General features: G+C 40.4%; 1 protein-coding gene across 1 annotated transcript in view; it reads left to right on the forward strand.

Moving 5' to 3' along the window:
• Nucleotides 1-414: 414 nt before the first annotated feature.
• The window catches only part of APBB2 (amyloid beta precursor protein binding family B member 2), a 285381-nt gene continuing 266038 nt past the window's right edge, over nt 415-19757 (forward strand). The window contains exon 1 of the mRNA XM_077815721.1: nt 415-439. The gene's annotated coding sequence lies outside the window, so the exon portion shown is untranslated. The remainder of the gene's footprint in view (nt 440-19757) is intronic.

The following is a 19757-nucleotide window of genomic DNA, read 5'->3' on the forward strand; positions in this document are numbered from 1 at the left end:
CACAGAGATGGGGGTTGTGTAGCAGGGGCTCTGCAAAAATAAGAGAGAAAATAAGCATTGCAAGGTATGAACAGAAGTTGCTATAGGGTGAGGAGGTGAGGAAAGTGCTCGGCAAGGAATTCCACCCCCCCCATCCTCCTCACCCAGTAAGGTGTATTGTGAATGAGGTAGAGGATTGCAGGAAGAGAAAGGATGGTCTGATGGTTAAGGTAATTTAATGCTGCCCTGAAAAACTGGATCCTATCCTGGCCTCCTGTGTGATGCTGGATAACTCACTTAAGCCAAACTTCTCACAGGTGGTCTCTGACTATGTTCCCCATTTCTAGGTGCCCAGCTTGATTCTGTGGGGCCTGGTTTGCCAAAAGGTTGAGCACTCACAGCTGCAACGGAAGTCACTGGGACCTGTGCTTTGAACTTATGAAGTGCTTCATAATGCTAAGTAAGTTCTCTGAAAAATCAGGTCCTAAGGCTTGTCTACACTACGCAGCTTTTAGTGACAAGGCTGTGTCGACACAGGCTTGTTGCTAAAAGTCAGCGTGTGTGCACGCTGTCTGTCGGTATTTTATCGGCACTTTTTCTGACAAAATACTTCCAGCCCCGTGAGTGGCGTTAGCTTTGTTGGCAGGAGAGCGCTGCCACTTGTGGGGGTGCTTTTCTAGGTACCCGTGAAAGACAAAAGTTTTGTCGACAACGTCGTGGTGTAGACAAGCCCCTAGGCACCTGAAATCGGGAACCCAAATTTAGTGGAAAACATTTGCCTGTAAACTCTCTGTGCCTCGGCTCCTCGTTTGTAAAATGGGAAAAATGCCACTCCCTCGCCTCCCAACGAGGAGAGTGTTAAGATTAAAGTTTGTGAAGCACTCAGATAGTATAGTGATAAGCCCCATAGAAAAACTCATGAGGAAATCAGTTCTGTCTTCAGAATAGTGGGCAGTAAATAAGGCGTGGGGTCACCCATTGAACAATGAAGAGAAAACAAAATACGGAATAGCTTCTCAGAAAGTTAGCACCATTCATCCTGTGCCTTGTGTGAACCAGGGATCCTGTGGAATAAATGGTATGTAATTACCCCCATGTGAGAGGCCAGTCCTCCTCTAGGAGGGCGCTAAGAATCCTAGCAGGGTGCTGCCTCTGGCCATATGGTCCATCTGTATCAGCTTCCAGCGTGTGGAAAAAAATTTGAAGCCTCCCCTCTCATACCCACTCTGGCTGCTGGAGCATTCTCTCTCTCTCTCTTTTCTCTGTTCCCCTTTCCCACTGTGTTTCTGAGCTGTTGTGAGACTAGGTAGTCTCTTCTATTTTAGCCCTAGTTTCAGTACCTTTCCTAGGTACTGCTCACTACTTTTCCCTTTTCCAAAGGAACACGACCTGATTCTTGTTTGCTTGGCTGCCAACACAGTTCTGAACAGCAACACTGGAACCTGATAAGACTAGTAAATCAGATTGTAAATTGTGTTGCCCCTTGGAAAAGTTTGAGCAGCAGCAGAGGTGCTTGTGTTCAGACTCAGGCACACAGCACTGTAATAGTTTTAACTTGATTCACCCAGTTTGCCTTGCAACCATATGGGCTATGAGCTTACAGCTTTTACAAAAGAGCCCACAGTCTGCCACTGGAAAGTTTACTAATTGCTGTGGGCAAGTGGATTTTTTTTAAACCCTGCCCATGGGATTTAACCCATCACAGGGACTATCCTTTTTTTCTTTTTGCCTTGTCATATCCTTCTAACTTCTGTGTTATTTATTATTCCTCCAGCTTGTTTCTTCACTTCTCGTCTTTACTCTTTGCCTTTATTTTTTCTAACCCATTTTTCCCCCCATGCAACCTGTCCTCAGCAGGCCGAGACACATTAGTTTATTATGCTCTTAACCAAGCGTATTGACTTTTTTTATGAGGTCTTTTTTTTCTTTTAGCAATATTTCAGATACTTTAAAGATTTAATAAGGATGCACTGTCTCTTAGCGGCTAGTTTCCCGAACTTTCTCTTTATTTTTAAGGATGAGTAATGCTGGTAGCCCAGAATATTCCAAAATAAAAATTTGAACAGTGGGTCTGTCAAAATCAGGAAGCTGCAGAGCAGCCAGAATTGTGAGGTTCTGTGAAAATCATTGAATTAGCATTTCTTTAGAAACTCTGTGTAGAACTGCGTAGCAGAAGGATTGATGGAGCAAAGGTTGGAAATTAATGGCTTCTTTGCTAATGTTGCATACGAGGTTATTTTTTTTTTTTTTTACCACTATTTGAAACTGATATTTTAATAAGTGTGTCATCTCAAAATGAAGAAAATAATAAAGGTTTTTATTTCACTTTTGAAGGAGGCAAATGAAGTAAAGTAGTATAAATTGGATGTTTTGTTTATAGCTCTTGACAGCTCAAACCAGTCTGCAGAATCTAAATTGCACTCTCCTTTTCTGAATGCTGCCATAGAGAAGCTTTCCTTTTCCTTAAGGATCAGAGTGACTTGCATCCGTTAAAATTCTCTGGCCTAAAATGTGATTTTGTGTAGCACCATCTGTGTGCATAGTGCTTTATATTTTCAGCTGAATTGTGAATTGGAATTCTTTACACTGAGCCCCCACTTAAGAACAACAATTAGTTTGAACTTATCCCTTTGCTTGGTTAGATGGAGTAGAAGCAGCAGTATCCCAGTATCCTTGGGAATAACCTCCTCAGGTGCTGCACGTGAATTTTGGGGACAGTGGGTGGAACTCAGGTGGGATCACTTTAACTCCAAAGAATCATCTCTTGTGGAGCCTGTAGCTGTCCAATGGGGTGTTAATAGTGCTTGAAACGGTCTAAATTCCTACTGGGCCCTTCCTCAGCTGCTACTGAACAATCAAAGGAAGACTCTGATCTGATTTATTTAGATTTATGATTAAAAAAAACAACTTTCCCATGCGCTGGATGCCCTGCTTTTTTGAACCATCGTTTATGATGTAGGAAATATTCTAGATGTTAATGATCAGTATTTTAAGATTTTTTGAAGAGGGAAGAGACATGTTAATGGAGGAGGCTTATCAGGTTGCCAAGACTGAGGAAGTGGAACTAAGCAAGGAAAGAGGCATAGGATATAGAAAATGGATTTTAAAAGAGAAATAAAATTAGGTAGTGCTATATAGAGAAAAATTGAACGGTGAAATGATTTGAGATAAAAGAAAATAATGAGAGAACCTGTTTTTTGTAGAGAGAACTCTTAGATATGGATTATAAGTATCCACCTAATCTGCAGTAACAGGAATATGGTGTTAGTAATTCTGGAAAGCAAAGATATCAATAGTGTTCATTTTAAAAGTATACAGACTTTGGAGGCGTTCAAAGCATACATTCAAGCAGATGAATCCCTGTCGTAAATTTAGGTTCAAGTTCTTTTGAAGGATTTCAACCATTAGTCTGCTTCACTAAGAACAAGTGTACTAGATGGTAAGAACTTTTGAAGAAAGTGGAATGAAGCGTAATTTATTGACTGACTTAACTTTGTGAGTGGCACTGTTTTACTCTATCAGTTGCAGAATAGTGAACATGTAAAAGGTGACAAAATTCATCTTGTCTATTTCCACCTCACAAGGAAGACTTACCAGGCAAATGGTTGCTAGGCAACCAGAGAGAACCTAATGGCAAGTGATATTGTAGAAAACCATTTTATAGTGATGGGAAGAACCTAGTCTGTGTGTGTTGTTCTTTTTTTTTTCTAAACACAGCTATGGACTTAATGACATCTCTTAACTAGGGCTGTCAAGCGATTAAAAAAATTAATCACGATTAATCGCGCTGTTAAACAATAGTAGAATACTATTTAAATGTTTTTGGATGTTTTCTATATTTTGAAATATATTGATTTCAATTACAACATTGAATACAAAGTGTACAAAGTGCATGCTTTGCAGTATTTGTTATTACAAATATTTGCACGGTAAAAAAAATAAACAAAAATGGTATTTCAGGTCCCCTCACACAAGTGCTGTCTGGCAATCTCTCTATGTGAAAGCTGAACTTACAAATGTAGAATTGTTTTTTTTTTTTTACATAACTGCACTCAAAAATAATACAATATAAAACTTCAGCGCTTACAAGTCCACTCAGTCCTTGCAGTAGATATGGACTTGTATGAGGTGAATTGAACAATACTGTTTCTTTTGTTTGTCTTTTTTTACACTGCAAATATTTGTGAGAACTGTACACTTTGTATTCTGTGTTGTAATTTATATCCATATATTTCAAAATGTAGAAAAAAATCCAGAAATCTTCAAAATAAATTTAAATTGGTATTCTGTTATTGTTTAACAGTGCAATTAAAACTGTAATGTATTGCAATGATTATTTTTACTTGTTTGACAACACTATTAGAAAGACATTTAGTATCAGAAAGAGACTTTCTGGAATGGGGGAAGGAAAGGAGAGCAGATTGAACACTTCATTTTACCTCGCAGTAATCTTTGTTAAGGTTATTCCTGCCTTTCCAACAAATAATGGCAAACACACACGATGGGGGAGAGAGTAAAGAACAGGAAGGAAAACTCCTCCCTCACTAATGCTTGCTTCTTCTATGTACAGCAGGCTGGATAGCTGAAATAGACAGGTCATTCACGATGAGCTGTGTGATGGGTTAGACCCCCTTTCTGGGGTGTCACCTGATGTACTGGGATTTCACTGAGCCTCTCCTGCTCGATCAGCCTGGGTTCCCTCTCCCTGTTTTGCTGAATTAGGCTCTCCAGCCTCTTGCAGCACACACACACACAGGAAGGGCCACACCCAGCTGCAGACACAGACTGAAGTTAGCTCTGTGAGAGGACTCCCCCAGCACTCAGGTGCACACCCCTTTTGAATACTGTCTTACAAAAGAATACTGTCTTGCACTGCATAGAAAAATCTGCATAGCGCAAGTTCATAAAAATCCACCCTCTTCCTCAATGTGAAGAGAGATGTGCATGACTTCTTGCCCCCCCCCCAGTTAGAAATTACATAAACTGGGTTCTGTTATAAACAAGAAGTAAATTTATTAACTACAAAAGGTGAATTTTAAGTGGTTAAAGAGATAGCAAATAGAACAAAGCCGATAATTTTAGTAAATAAACAAAAGCTGCAGACTGATCTTAACACACTAGATAGATAAGATACAAATTAAAAAATTTTCACCCTGAGTGATAAACAAGCTGGCAGATTCTTAAGGCAGAAGTTGCCTTGGCTTTCCCAGGTTTTCATACACAGGCTAAAGATCTTAGCCTGGGACCATCACTTCTCACAGTTCAGTCTTTGTTCCTCAGGTGTTTTCAGGTGTGTTGTTGTAGGGAGAGTGAGGACCCCTCATGTTGTCACTGTCCCTCTTTTATATCTTCCCCACACTTGCTGGAAAGCTTTTTTTGCTGTGACCTGTGTCCAACAGTTCCCAGTGTGTAGAGCTATCTCTGAGAGGGTTTTATTACACACAGTTCCTGGGGTAATCCTTACGCTTGTGTGCATTTCTTCAGTCAGCCACTAACATATTCTGGCCTCATCCAACGTAGCATTTTTGAAATACAGAGCCATGGTCAATATTCCCAGCTTCAGATACAAAAATGATAGATGCATACAAATTGGATAAATACATTCAGTGAATTATAACCTTTCAAATGATATCTTACAAGACCCATCTTGCATAAAGTATATCTTAGTTATACCATATTCATATCATAACCATATTCCCATAAAAAATATGGGGTGTAACGTCACAAGGTGCTCTTCAGCCTTTGGAATTTGTATACTGTCATACTTCTCTGGTCTGAGATGACATCTGATTGGTATGCTCTAATCTTCTCCCTTTGGTGGTTTCTAGGGCTATAGATTAATCGCAGTTAACTCACACGATTAACTCAAAAAATTAATCACGATTAAAAAAAATTATTCACGATTAATCTCAATTTTAATTGTACTGTTAAACAATAGAATACCAATTGAAATTCAATATTTTTGTTTTTCTACATTTTCAGATATTCTGATTTCAGTTACAACACAGAATACAAAGTGTACACTGCTCACTTTATTATTTTTGATTACAAATATTTGCACTGTAAAAATGATAAACAAAGGAAATAGTATTTTTCAGTTCACCTCATACAAGTACTGAAGTGCAATCTCTTTATTATGAAAGTGCAATTTACAAATGTAGATTCTTTTTTTGTTACATAACTGCACTCAAAAACAAAACAATGAAGTGTTTTAAGTGTACAATTTAGAGCCCACAAGTCCACTCAGTCCTACTTCTTGTTCAGCCAATTGCTAAGACAAACAAGTTTGTTTACATTTGCAGGCAATAAGGCTTCCCGTTTCTTATTTACAGTGTCACCTGAAAGTGAGAACAGGTGTTTGCATGGGACTTTTGTAGCTGGCATTGCAAGGTATTTATATGCCAGATATGCTAAACATTCGTATGCTCCTTCATGCTTTGGCCACCATTCCAAAGTTCATGCTGATGACGCTCATTAAAAAAAATTTGTGTAAATTAAATTTGTGACTGAACTCCTTGGGGGAGAATTGTATGTCTCCGGCTCTATTTTACCCACATTCTACTGTATATTTCATATTATAGTAGTCTTGGATGATGACTCAGCACATGTTGTTCATTTTAAGAACACTTTCCCTGCAGATCTGATAAAATGCAAAGAAGGTACCAATGTGAGATTTCTAAAGATAGCTACAGTACTCGACCCAAGGCGTAAGAATCGGAAGTGCCATCGAAAATCTGAGAGGGATGAGGTGTGGACCATGCTTTCAGAAATCTTGAAAGAGCAACACTCCGATGCGGAAATTACAGAACCCGAACCACCAAAAACAAAAATCAACCTTCTGCTGGTGGCATTCGACTCAGATGATGAAAATGAACATGCGTCGGTCTGCACTGCTTTGGACTGTTATCGAGCAGAACCCGTCATCAGTATGGACACGTCCTCTGGAATGGTGGTTGAAGCATAAAGGGACATATGAATCTTTAGAGCATCTGGCATGTAAATATCTTGCGATGCTGGCTACAACAGTGCCTTGAGAACACCTGTTCTCACTTTTGGGTGACACTGTGAACAAGAAGCGGGCAGCATTATCTCCTGAAAATGTAAACAAACTTGTTTGTCTGAGCGATTGGCTGACCAAGAAATAGGACTGAGTAGACTCATAGGCTCTGAAGTTTTAAATATGTTTTATTTTTGAATGCAGTTATTCCAATGAGAGTGCGGATCCGGTGCGTAGGGCGGGGGCAGTGCATGGAATCCTCTGGCCCCCCCACGTAGGAGCCAGACCTGCTGCTGGCCACTTCTGGGGCACAGCACGGTGTCAGAATAGGTAGGGACTAGCCTGACTTAGCCAGGCAGCACCACCGACGGGACTTTTAACGGTGCGATCTGAGATGCTGACCAGAGCCACTGCAACCCAGTGCCTTACATTCTGCGACCCAGTAATGGGTCGCAACCTGCAGTTTGAAAACTACAGGCCTAAACTACAAACTACTGCAAATGTATAGAATTAGAGCAGATCTGGTGGTGCTAGGGAGACTATATTGAGTAGTTTAACATTTTCATCACAAGTACCTTAATATCTGGTTTGTATGATAAACCGCCACATTTTACAGCCAGCTATAAATAACTGGTCTTGAAGAACCAATCTTTTATACACAAACCAATAAATCTGTGACGCTTTCTGTTCATTAGAAGTTGCTTATTTGGACAGCTGGATTTTCACTTATACCCTAGTGATTTATTTGTGAAATTCCTAGAGCTGGGCAAGCCCCACAGCTTGCGTGAAAGCTGTACACTAAAGTAAATGGTTGTAGTATGTAACAAATTTTAATGCAAACCATAGGAAAATATGAAGGGGGAGCAGGGGAAGAATATGCTTTCTGTGGCTGGAAAGTGACTGAATGTTTAGGGGAAATGATTTATGTAGAGGATTTTCCCCTGTCGTCCTCTTCACAAATCACCCTCAAACAGGCAAATTCATTAAACTTTGGCACCTCCGTTAAGCTCTCATTTGCTCTGTTTTGTATTTTCACCTTCAGGCAACATATTTCTCTATGTTCACAGGTTGCAATTTTCTGACAAGCTATCACTGATTGGGAAGGAAGGTCCTTGCTGTGAAAAGCTTTCAGCCCAAATATGTTATGTATTTTACAATGATTGTCTTTGTATGTACACAATTTCATTAGTGGGATTACCCTGTTAGTAGCAAAAATAAATAGTCTGCAGATGAATTACCTGCCTCATCCTCCCATCAGAGGGCATTCTGACATGGGAGTGGGTCTTTTGCTTCTCTGTATGGAAATCATCTTCTGTCTCCAAAAGACCACACACTGGCTGTGTGCTCAGAACTGGTAGTTTGCCTAAATAAGGGCTCAAACCTGCAAACATTAAAGCATATGGGTAACTTTACTAGAATGAATAGGATCATAGAATATCAGGGTTGGAAGAGATCTCAGGAGGTCATCTAGTCTAATCCCCTGCTCAAAGCAGGACCAACACCAACTGTAGTTTCGCATGTCTTCAGTGGGACTGCTCATGTGAGCAAAGCTACTCCTATGCGTGTAGGTTTCAGGTTCAGGCTCAAAGACATTTGAAATATGCAGGTGGTATGAGTAAGCACAAATGTGTCTGCAAGTCTCAATTAGGAGTTCCTCAGATATGTTCCTCTTATGAATCTAAACCTCATAGGGTACTAGGAAATATCACAAAAGTCATAAGGTCTTTATCCTCCTTAGTAGGAAAGGAAGGTTTCTGGCCCCTCTAAGTTATGCTCAGAGGGGGCAAGATGTTTTCTCTGAAGTATATTGATTTTTCAAAATGTTTAGCCAGGGTGTTATGTTTCTCAAAAAACAAATCTATATTGATACATTCATCTAAATGTGTTCCCATCGTGCAAAAAGGTTGAAAAGTCTTGACCGATACATAACAATACTGAGAAAATTCTTGAGGAATTTTTTGCACTTCCTGGTGCCACATATCCGTTCCTAAAATAACTCTAGTTATATAAATTATTCAAAGCTGGGCTCAGGATGGGGTGATCATGCGATAATAAATTTCACATGGGGAAAACGCTCTATAGCCTTTGGAGATTGTGTGTCTGAAAGATCATGTTGAATATAATGTGGATATAGAATAAAGAGATTACCTAGAGCAGTGGTTCTCAAACTTTTTGATTGGTGACCCCTTTCATACAGCAAGCCTATGAATGCAACCCCCCCACCTTATAAATTAAAAACACATTTTTAAATATATTTAACACTATTATAAATGCTGGAGGCAAAGCGGGGTTTGGGGGTGCAGGCTGACTGCTCGTGACCGCCCCCCCACATAAACTGGGGGTTGCAACCCCTCAGATTATTGAGAATGCCAATGACACGTTCAAGTAAAGATGGTTTTTTAAAAAAAATCACAAGGTTTACCCTTACTGTGAGCATCCATCTTAGGCTATTCATCAGGGCTGTCCTCTCTCATTGAAAATACTTTAGCATTCAGTTCAGTTTGTATTAATATCTTCATTTATTTGTGTTGCATGTCCAGAGACCCAAACAAAGCTGGGGCCCTGGTGTGCGAGGCACTGTACAGACCCACACTATGAGACCCCCATCCTGCCATGAGAATTTGCAGTCTAAGGGCCAGATTGAGATTCAGTGTATGTGCCCATGCAGGAAAGCAAAGGACCATAAAGTGCACTCCTGGTCCCCGGAGCAGACTACCCGTTTTGTGGGCCACAGCACAATGGGGAGAGCAGTTCCACAGGGTAGTACTACTCTCTCCTACACAGGTGAGGTGTGGGCAGGCAGGGGTGAGGAGTTGTTGGAGGCTGGATTCCACATCCTCCCAATTTACTGGATAGCACAGCCAAGTTAGTGTGGAGTGGGATGTAATCTGAATCCGGTATAGGCTGGTGCAGATTATTTAGGAGCATAGGAATTGCCGGACTGTATCAGGTCCAAGATCCATCTAGTCCAGTGTCTCTGACAGTGGTCAGCGGCAAATGGTTCAGAGGGTCAAAAACATTGTAGTAGATAGGTGTGGGATAATCTGCCGCCATATTAGGTCCCATCTGATTTGTAATAGTTAAGGATTGGTTTAACTCCAGGAGGACGAGGTTAAATACCCCTTCCAAATTATTTGTAGTCATTATATAGAGTTAACTATATATTCTTGATATCCATATAAATATCCAATCCCTGTTGTGGATTCTTTGGTTTGTTTGGGTTTTTTGCCTAGCATATCTTCAGGGTTCAGACTCCTACAGACATCTGCTATTGACATTCTTGGAGCGATCTGATTCAGATTAACTTTGCACTGAGCTAATTCACTATTTCTTGGCATGAAGAATGATTTGAGATTTCTTGCACATCTAATCTATGAAGGCATGTTGCTTAATCAGTTTGCAGTGGTTCTGGATCTTACGGCACTTGGCTTGGTTGCTACTTACTTTTGGTATCCTTTAGTTTCAAAAAGTTTGTATTATTATTGAAAAATAACTACTGTCAATTTCTATGGCTGAGAAACACTGCTGGACAAATTCTGCTCTGTTACACCAATATAATATTATTAAAATAATTGTAGTGTAACTCAGCAGAATCTGCCCAATGCCTATAATACTGTAATCACACCAGAGGCCAATAGCTTACTCACTGAGTAGTACCTGCCTTAGTGAGTAAGCTATTGTAACCACACCAGAGGCCAGTAGCTTACTAACTGAGTAGTACCTGCCTTAGTGAGTAAGCTATTGATTGTTATAGGACAGCTTGTGCAGTAAAGTTCAACTCAGCATGAGTAAGAGTGGCAGACTCGCTCCATGATAGTGTTTATCATATTTCAGCAGAAATTCAACTTTCATTATAAAGAAAAGCTGTCAACTTTTCTCTTTTAATATTGACAGAGGGCAGGAAATGCTTCTAAAATAATTGATATTTCACTTGTTAAACTGAGCTTTTCTTGGACGTGTTCCTGTGTGAGCTCCATAGCTTATTTAGTCTCCCTCTTTCCCCCCTTCCCCCATTCAACTTTATGCCAAGAAATACACAAATGTAATCACTCAAACATGGGAACAGAACTTCATTTTACTTGACTGTAACTTTATATAAAATGTGTGTACATGCAGCTTTAAAAGTAAATCATTGCAATTAAAACAAAGGTACTAAATTGTTTGATAATTGCAGGGTGTAAATCGTGTGATGGGTGAAATAGATTTTGAGTGAACAATTGTGAATGCTTTTACACTCCATAACGCTTGGATATGGTTCATGTCATTGCATATATAAAATATGATGCTGTACTTTACTTTTCTGACCAGTTGCTGAAAGTTGAAGGTTTATTTGTAAAGTGCTTATTTTTATAACTTCAGTAGCCCAGGGTAAATTATTAGAAGATAGATTACCACCTAAAAAAGGTGATATTTGTGTGCATGTGTGTAAAGGTTATATCCTTCTTAGTTGGAGTATTGAAGATTGCGACATTATTTATTTCCAATAGCACCCACAATGGGTTGGGCATTTTCCAAACATAAGAAGACACAATGCCTCCCCTGAGGAACTCAGGTTTTCCAATTTTATTAAACAAACAAAAAAACCCACCCACAGATGAACAGGTGTGCTTGATGTGTGTTAATGGCTAAAATCCAGCTAATTTAAACACAATTTACGTATCTGTCACAGCTCTCATATGGTTTTTGTCACATATGAACGTCAGAGTTTTCAGAGGTTTGGTCTTGATTTGTAGTCAGATATTTATCCAAATTGCTTGAGTCAACAAAATTAGACTGACTAGCTTTCTCGTGAGATTTCCAGTACTTCCCACTTCCATTCACTTCTGGCTGGAAATATGACGCGAACACCCTTTCTGGTGGCATCATTCCATCATTCAGTGTCCATTTTACAGAGAAGATATTTTTATGTTTGCTTGTTGTGCTACATATCATAGCCATTCAAAATGTCAGCAGAAGGAGACAGGCTATGTAGAAAAGTAAGCAAGCCTAAAAATATTTTGTGGGTAAAATGGACTACAACAGACGAGTAATCCGAGTAACAGCTTGCACATTACTTCATGGTAGTTTTTTCAACAGCAGTTGAATAATTCCTGACTTTGGTATCCACATTGTTTTCACTCCATAATGTAAATGCAAATTATCATTTTGGAGAAGAGAATTTACATATTTATTTAAAACCTGGTTTCCATGATTTTGTTTATATTTTTGTTTAAAGTGAATCTGAACTTGTACAATTCCTGTCTCTCATAATTTTAAAGATTTAGCCACTTTTCTTTTTCTGCTTTTTTTTCTTCTTTCTCTTCCATGCTGCTCAACTCTCTCTGCATCTAGTGCTTCTGGTCATTAGTTGTCGTGATTTTTACTGAGGATTGGCAAAGGGGGCTGAGTTCCATTGAGGCATGGTGGCGCTATTTTCCTTGCTCTTTGATGTAGTTTTACAAACTGTTATTAAATGACAAGTATGTCATGTGGTGCTCTGTGAGGGAGCTTGCAGGAGATGGAGTATCTTGTTTGTGGTATATGCTGGACTGAAAGGGACTAAGAGACTTACAGACTGGTCCTTGCTGTGAAAAGCTTTCAAACCTAAACTTAGGCTCTTAAATCCATGCATAGTCTCTTAAATGGAAGTGTCCTGACTTTCAGAAGTGCTAAGTATCCACAAACCTTACACAAGGTTGTACACAAGGAGCAACAGATTTATGGATAGCACCCAGGTTTAAAAACTATAGCCAACATATAGCGAAATGAGGGGGAAGGGAGATATGAAAAAATAGGCAAAATTTTAACAATGGAGAGATGGAGAGACAGAAAATATAAGGAAAGGGCTAAGCAGTAAAAAGTTGCTGTTAGGCCAGGTAGTTGGTTAACTAAATAACATATATAATTTTTCAGATTGCTTCCTATTTTATCTTTTACTTGGATTATAAAATCTTAAGGAAGGGAGCTGATTCCTGACAACAATATACGAATACAATAATGCAAGCAAGCCATTTTCCTGACTTAATTTTAAAATCTGGATAGAAACACACATAGCTGGGACTGGGTGTGATTGTAACAGGATTGTACTGCATTGTTGTACTGCATTCACAAACAATGGGTTGAATTCAGCACTAGTGGAAGCAAGCAGTAATTACCTTGGACCTGCGTCTGCTTAGTGCAAGGGCTGAATTTGGTCTAGTACATTTTCCTGAGAATGCTAGCTTTTAATGGAAAACTTTCCTTTTTACACCTACCATCCTGTAAATTATTTTTAAGGTTTAAAATGTAAGAATTGAGAGGCAGCATGGTGCAGTGGATAGAGCATTGGTGTAGGACCCAAGAAACCTGGGGTGAAATCCTGGTTCCATTTTAAGTCAATGGTAGGGTCACCAGACAGGAAGTGTGAAAAATTGGGATGGGGATAATGGGAGCCTATATAAGAAAAAGACCCAAAAAGCTGGACTGTCCCTATAAAATCGGGGCATCTGGTCACCCTAGTCAATGGTAAAATTCCAATTGATTTCCATGGGGTCAGGATTTCACTCGGGTATTTTATTTTCGTCTCTGTAGTGATGGGCACTTCTATTCTTTTGTGCCTGTTTCCCCTCTTGCTCTTTTTGTCTTTTGTGTATTTAGATCATAAACTCTGTGGAGTCAGAGTTTATATGCATTTGTACAGTGGTTAGCACAATGGGGCTCTGATGTCAGTTAGGACCTCCAGGTTACACAATAATACATATGACTAATAATTATCTCCCATCACTCTTGCACTGTCATTCCTGTTTTAACAAGTGTCACATAACATACTCCCTGCATACACACTTTAAAATATGCCTCAGTGGCAACTGCGATTTATCTCCAAAAAAGATCACATTTAGTACAAATATATCACATAGCAGAGAAATAAAAAGAATTTGGCACTTATGGCAGTTTCTGCTCAATAGATGCCTGAGGTCTAAATAACTTGGCCTATTTCAGGTCAGGACTAAGCATTGGCAAAGGTATGTGGAGAAGGTTACATAATACTTGACCACACTGTGTGCCTTACTCAGTCCACTGTTGTTAGTACCTTACTTGCACTCACATATTTAAAACAAAACCCAGGATATTTAGAGAAGGTTAGCACCTGTGAAAACAGGTTCAGCTGTCTAATGTCTACAGTGTATGTCCCCCCCCCCACCACCAACACAATCCCTTTGATGGCCAGTAGACACAGAAGTGCTGCTGTTTACTGTACTGTAATGTTGTTCACTTTGTGTTGCTATAGCTAGAGGTCTGTAAGGCCTTCCATTAAAAATTGTGACCCTGAGTTTATATTTCTGAGATAAAAATCTGCTTTGGGCTGATACTTGGCATACAGTAGAGTTAGGACTGGGAGGAAATTTATATAAAGCCTGTGAACAATCCATTCCTGGGTGTGCCTGAGTCATAGGAACAGAAACAGAATTGCAGAAAAGTGTCTTAAAACAACGAAGTCTCCCACCTCATTCTTTTAGTGCTTTTAGATGTCTAAATAATGTCATATTTAAAAAACAAACTGGTAAAAGATGCAAATTCATAAAGTGCCTGAATCATACTTGTTCGTGGGTGGCAGAAATTGAGGGTGTTTTCAAGTTTAAAAAAACCCCCTCAATTGTTGCACATGCAACACCATTTCAAAAGGTTATATTGTTTAGCAAGTAGAATTACCTGGCTTGTGTGGTACATGTAGTTGCTGGTTAGATTTAAGCAATTAGAAAGGAGGCCTTTCAAGTTTTCTATGGTAAATCTGTGAACTAAAAGTTCGGAGACCCCCACACCACCACATTATTAACTTTCCCCCCAGTATCCCTCACTTTCACCAGGCTGGGGCAGGAGGCTGGGGAGTAGGAGGGGGTGAGGGCTCCGACTAAGGGTGCAGGCTCTGGGGTGAGGCCAGAAATGAGGGTTTCAGAGTGCAGAAGTGGGCTTCGGCTGGGGCAGGGGGTTGTGGTGCAGGAGAGGATGAGAGCTCCGGCTGGGGGTGTGGGCTCTGGGGTGGAGCCGGGGATGCGAGGTTTGGGGTGCAGGAGGGAGCTCTGGGCTAGGGTCAAGGGGTTGGGAGGGTGGGAGGAGGCTCTGGGCTGGGGCAGTGTAGGAGGGGGTGTGGGCTCTGGGAGGGAGTTTAGGTATGGGAGGGGGCTTATGGCTGAGGCAGGGAGTTGGGGTCGGGGAGGGGAATCGGGGTTTGGGCTCTGGTGGTGGTTACTTCAGGCAGCACCCAGTCAGCAGCACAGTGGGCCTAAGGCAGGCTCCCTGCCTGCCCTGGCTCCGAGCGGATCCCGGAAGCAGACAACATGGCTCCTAGATGGAGGTGCAGTCAGGCAGCTCTGCACACTGCCTGCGCCCACAGGCACCACCCCGAGATACTGCCTCTGCAGCTCCCATTGGCTGCGCTTCCTGGCCAATGGGAACTGTGGAGCCAGTGTTTGGGGTGGGAGCAGCATGCAGAGTCCCACAGCCACCCCTGCACTTTGGAGCTGGACATGTCATCTGAGTTCTGGGAGCCTCACTGAGCCAGAGCAAGCAGGGAGCCTGCCTTAGGCCCACTGTGCTGTCGACTGCACTTTTAGCAGCCCGGACAGCAGTGCTGACCGGAGTCACCAGAGTCCCTTTTCGACTGGGCGTTCTGGTAGAAAACCAGATGCCTGGCAACCCTAATCTATGTTACATGCAAAAAATAACGTTAAACAGTTATGGTTGCAAACTCAAGCACTGAAAAGTTAGGAAAACCAGAATTAAAATTGCCTGTGCCATCTTAATTTTGCCCTGCTGCAGTAAGTGGCAGAGCCAGGAATAGAATCCACTTCTTCTGGAACTGAGCTTTGTGCCTTAAACACAAGAAGCCTTTCTCTTCCTGTAACCTTCTACCTTGTTCAGTGTCTGCCCTTAATGTTGCACAGGCATTCTTATTTCTAACATTTCTTAACTTTTTAGTGCTAGACTTTCCAACCGTGACATTATTTTTAACAATTGTTTTGTGTCTAGTTTCCTAGGGTTTTAAAAAAGCAAAATGGGGGAAAAAAAGAAATTCCGTTGTATGGGACCAATAGATTATGCATAATTTATTGGACAGCAGACGAATGTTGGAATCAGGATTCGTGAGATTTATTCCTGGTTTGAACATAAGAATGGCCATACTGGGTCAGACCACAGGTCCATCTAGCCCAGTATCCTGTCTAATGACAGTGGCCAATGCCAGGAGCCCCAGAGGGAGTGAACCTAGCAGGAAATGATCTAGTGATCTCTCTCCTGCCATCCATCTCCACCCTCTGACAAACAGAGGCTAGGGACACCATTTCTTACCCATCCTGGCTAATAGCCATTATTGGACTTAACCTCCATGAATGTATCCAGTTCTCTTTTAAACCCTGTTATAGTCCTAGCCGTTTTGGTTCCAGATTGTGGAGAAGAGTGTTGTTTAGCTGTTAGGTGTTGCAGCTAAGCATATAGATTTGTTTGGCACATTCATTCTGAAAAGCCTTGTGGCTAAATGGATAAGACCTGAATGCTAACCTCTCAGCTACTTCAGCTGTAAAAGTGAGGGAATAATACTTGTCTGCTTCTTAAGGTAAAAGACCTTGATCAGTGACAGGGAAGTATTGAGAATTATTAAGGCCAGTCAGGAGAAGACCTGAGATTAGAACCCATCGTGTTCTTCTAGATCACTTCCTAGGCCAAAGGGTATTTTGTAGTTGCTTCTTTGCCTGTGTTCTGTCCAAATTTATGGATGGATGGTTGTGGAACTGGGACCTTGCTCAGTGCAGCTGAAACAAAGCAGCTCCATGGAGTTTACTCCCAGAACTCGCACAAAGCGGAGTTGGGCACCTAACTGCCATTTGTGTATCTGTATTTGTGTCTAATGGATAATCTGAATGTCCAAAAGTGAGACTGGGGCAATGTGTTATAAGATAAAGTTATTATACTTGAAAATTGGGCCTTCTTTAGTAACAAGGGCAAGGTTATAGGCATATTTCTATAATTTTGTAACCAATTTTAAAATCTTTTCTGACAGTATCCACACCATATTGCAGTAGTTCACAGCAGTGCTGCAGTAATCCTAATTTTATCCTAGATCATACTGGTATGTTTTGAAATTAATTTTCTTGGAAAACTTCTGTGATTCTGCATATCTAGTGACTAGATGGATGATACAAGTTGAATGTACAAGAACCATATGAACTATTCAATTTTTTATTTTAATGCCAGTTACAAGCACACAGGGTCCATTGCTTCCACTTGTTTCCATTTTCAGCAGGAGATTTTGTGGGCAGTGATACACAACCTCAAAATTCAAAGTGTTTGTAGAGAACAATATACCAAAGCATTCTTGTGGTTTTCCATGAATAACTGCGTTCTTACATTTTTTAGTTACAGGTTTTCTGTGGTTAATTAAAACATCTGGCTTTAATTTTTCATGTACTGAAGTCTGTTATATGTTAGTTGGATCTGTTGAATAGTGTGTAATTACACCCTCACTCCATCAGAATTGCGAGCCACAACTGTTTTTCCAGGACTTTATTAGGGGTGATTTTATGGTGTGGGGCAATTAGAATTGCACCATCCGGAGTCTTTGTGTGTTATGTATATATGCTTGAGTGATTTCTTGTAGCATACAACGCAGTGTTAAAAGAAGCAGTTCATATATTTAATCAAGTATAGTACTGTTGAACTGCCCAGCTAAAAAGCAGAAACATTAGTTGGATAGAAAATCTATAAAAGAAAACTGCTGTAAATTTAAAAGCTAGCAGTGAATTTAAATAGTATTACTCTGTTTACAGCAAAAGTAAGTAAACAGTAGACCATATTCAGTCTCCTATACTCACATGAGTAGTACCTTACTTTGCAATTAATCCCACTTCTTTCAGTGGGATTGCTCATGGAGTAAGGTACCACTTATTGTGAGCAAGAGTGGCCAAATCTGGCCCAGAGTAAATTGGTTTGGAAGGCTGGTGATTTTTATGGGGTTCTGAGGATATCTTTCTGTGGAAATTTTAAATATGTTGCCTTGCCAATCTTTTGCATTGAAAAGGCTACATATCACTCTCCAGAAGTATATTAATGAGCCAATAATAAGAGGGGTACAATTTTCACAGGGAAACTCAAACATTGGTGAAAAAATGTGGAATACTTGTGGCACCTTAGAGACTAACAAATTTATTTGGGCATAAGCTTTTGTGGGCTAAAACCCACTTCATCGGATGTATGCAGTGGAAAATACAGTAGGAAGATATATATACACAGAGAACATGAAAAAAATGGGTGTTGCCATAGCAGCTGTAATGAGACCAATTAATTAAGGTGGGCTATTATCAGCAGGAGAAAAAAAACCTTTTGTAGTGATAATCAGGATGGCCCATTTCATACAGTTGACGAGAAGGTGTGAGTAACAGTAGGGGGAAAAATTAGCATGGGGAAATAGTTTTTACTTTGCGTAATGACCTATCCACTCCCAGTCTTTATTCAAGCCTAATTTAATGGTGTCCAGTTTGCAAATTAATTCCAGTTCTTGAAATGGGCCATCCTGATTGTCACTCCAAAAGGTTTTTTTTTCTCTTGCTGATAATAGCCAACCTTAATTAATTGGTCTCATTATAATTGGTATGACAACACCCTTTTTTTCATGTTCTCTGTGTATATATATCTTCCTACTGTATTTTCCACTGCATGCATCCGATGAAGTGGGTTTTAGCCCACGAAAGCTTATGCCCAAATAAATTTGTTTAGTCTCTAAGGTGCCACAAATACTCCTCTTTTTTTTTTTTTTTTTTTTTTTTGCTGATACAGACTAACACGGCTACCACTCTGAAACCTGTCAAAGATTGGTATGGTACATTATTTTCAGTCATTTGTATTACAGTAGCACCTAGCGGCCCTAATTGAGATCAGGGCCCCTCGTGTTTGGCAGCATTCATACATGGATGGGACTTTCAGAAGCGTTGGGTACTAGCCTAAGTTTACTCTCTTCCACACTAATGGTAAAACTTATTGACTTCAGTGGGAGCAGAGTTAAGCTAGTGCTGAGCGTTTTAGCCGTTTCACCCACATAATAAGAGATCGTCCCTGCCCCAAGAGCTGACAGTTGACTCTAAATAGATAAGACAAAGGGAGGGAAGGGAAGAGAGGCACAGATGGGGGAAGTGACATGCTCAAGAAATTCTGCAAGCATGGTGCTTATATTCTCTTTTTATCTGCCATCCTTGAAGTGTGAGAAAAATAAGAGACAAGACCCTCCCACTGGGTGTCTGTCCAAAACAAGCAGAGACGGGGAAGAGGGAAATTACTGATTGAAAAGAAATGGAGTAATTCCACCTTGTGTAACAGTTCCAGCGTCTGCTCCAGAGCAGAGTTAAAATTGCTTAGGAGAGGAAAAAGAAAACCAAAATGAATAATAAAAATGTAGGTATGTGCCAAGACAGCTCATGTTTTAAACCCAGGATACAGAGCAGATAGCGCTATAAATATAACATAGGGGCTTCCGCACAAACTTAGTCAGAGAAGCCTACTGTGCTAATAAAATAAAAACCAAACCATGGCGTAAATCAGTTTTATAAAATTCACTTTCCTATGGTAATGAATCTTTTTTCTTCCTTGTTTCCCCTTCCATTCCTTTATTCCTTTCTTCTCTCCTTCCATTACCAAACCCATTCCTCTTCTGTGTTCTGTCACCCAGCCTCAGAATTCCTCAGAGAGTAGTTACCCCAGGGCAGGGTCAGACATGCATTCTGTGTTTTCCTCCTCATCCATAACAAATCAGTGGAGCCTTGCTGTGGGAGTGGTTTTC

Source organism: Eretmochelys imbricata, chromosome 4 (assembly GCF_965152235.1).
Source record: "Eretmochelys imbricata isolate rEreImb1 chromosome 4, rEreImb1.hap1, whole genome shotgun sequence".
NCBI lineage: Eukaryota > Metazoa > Chordata > Testudines > Cheloniidae > Eretmochelys > Eretmochelys imbricata.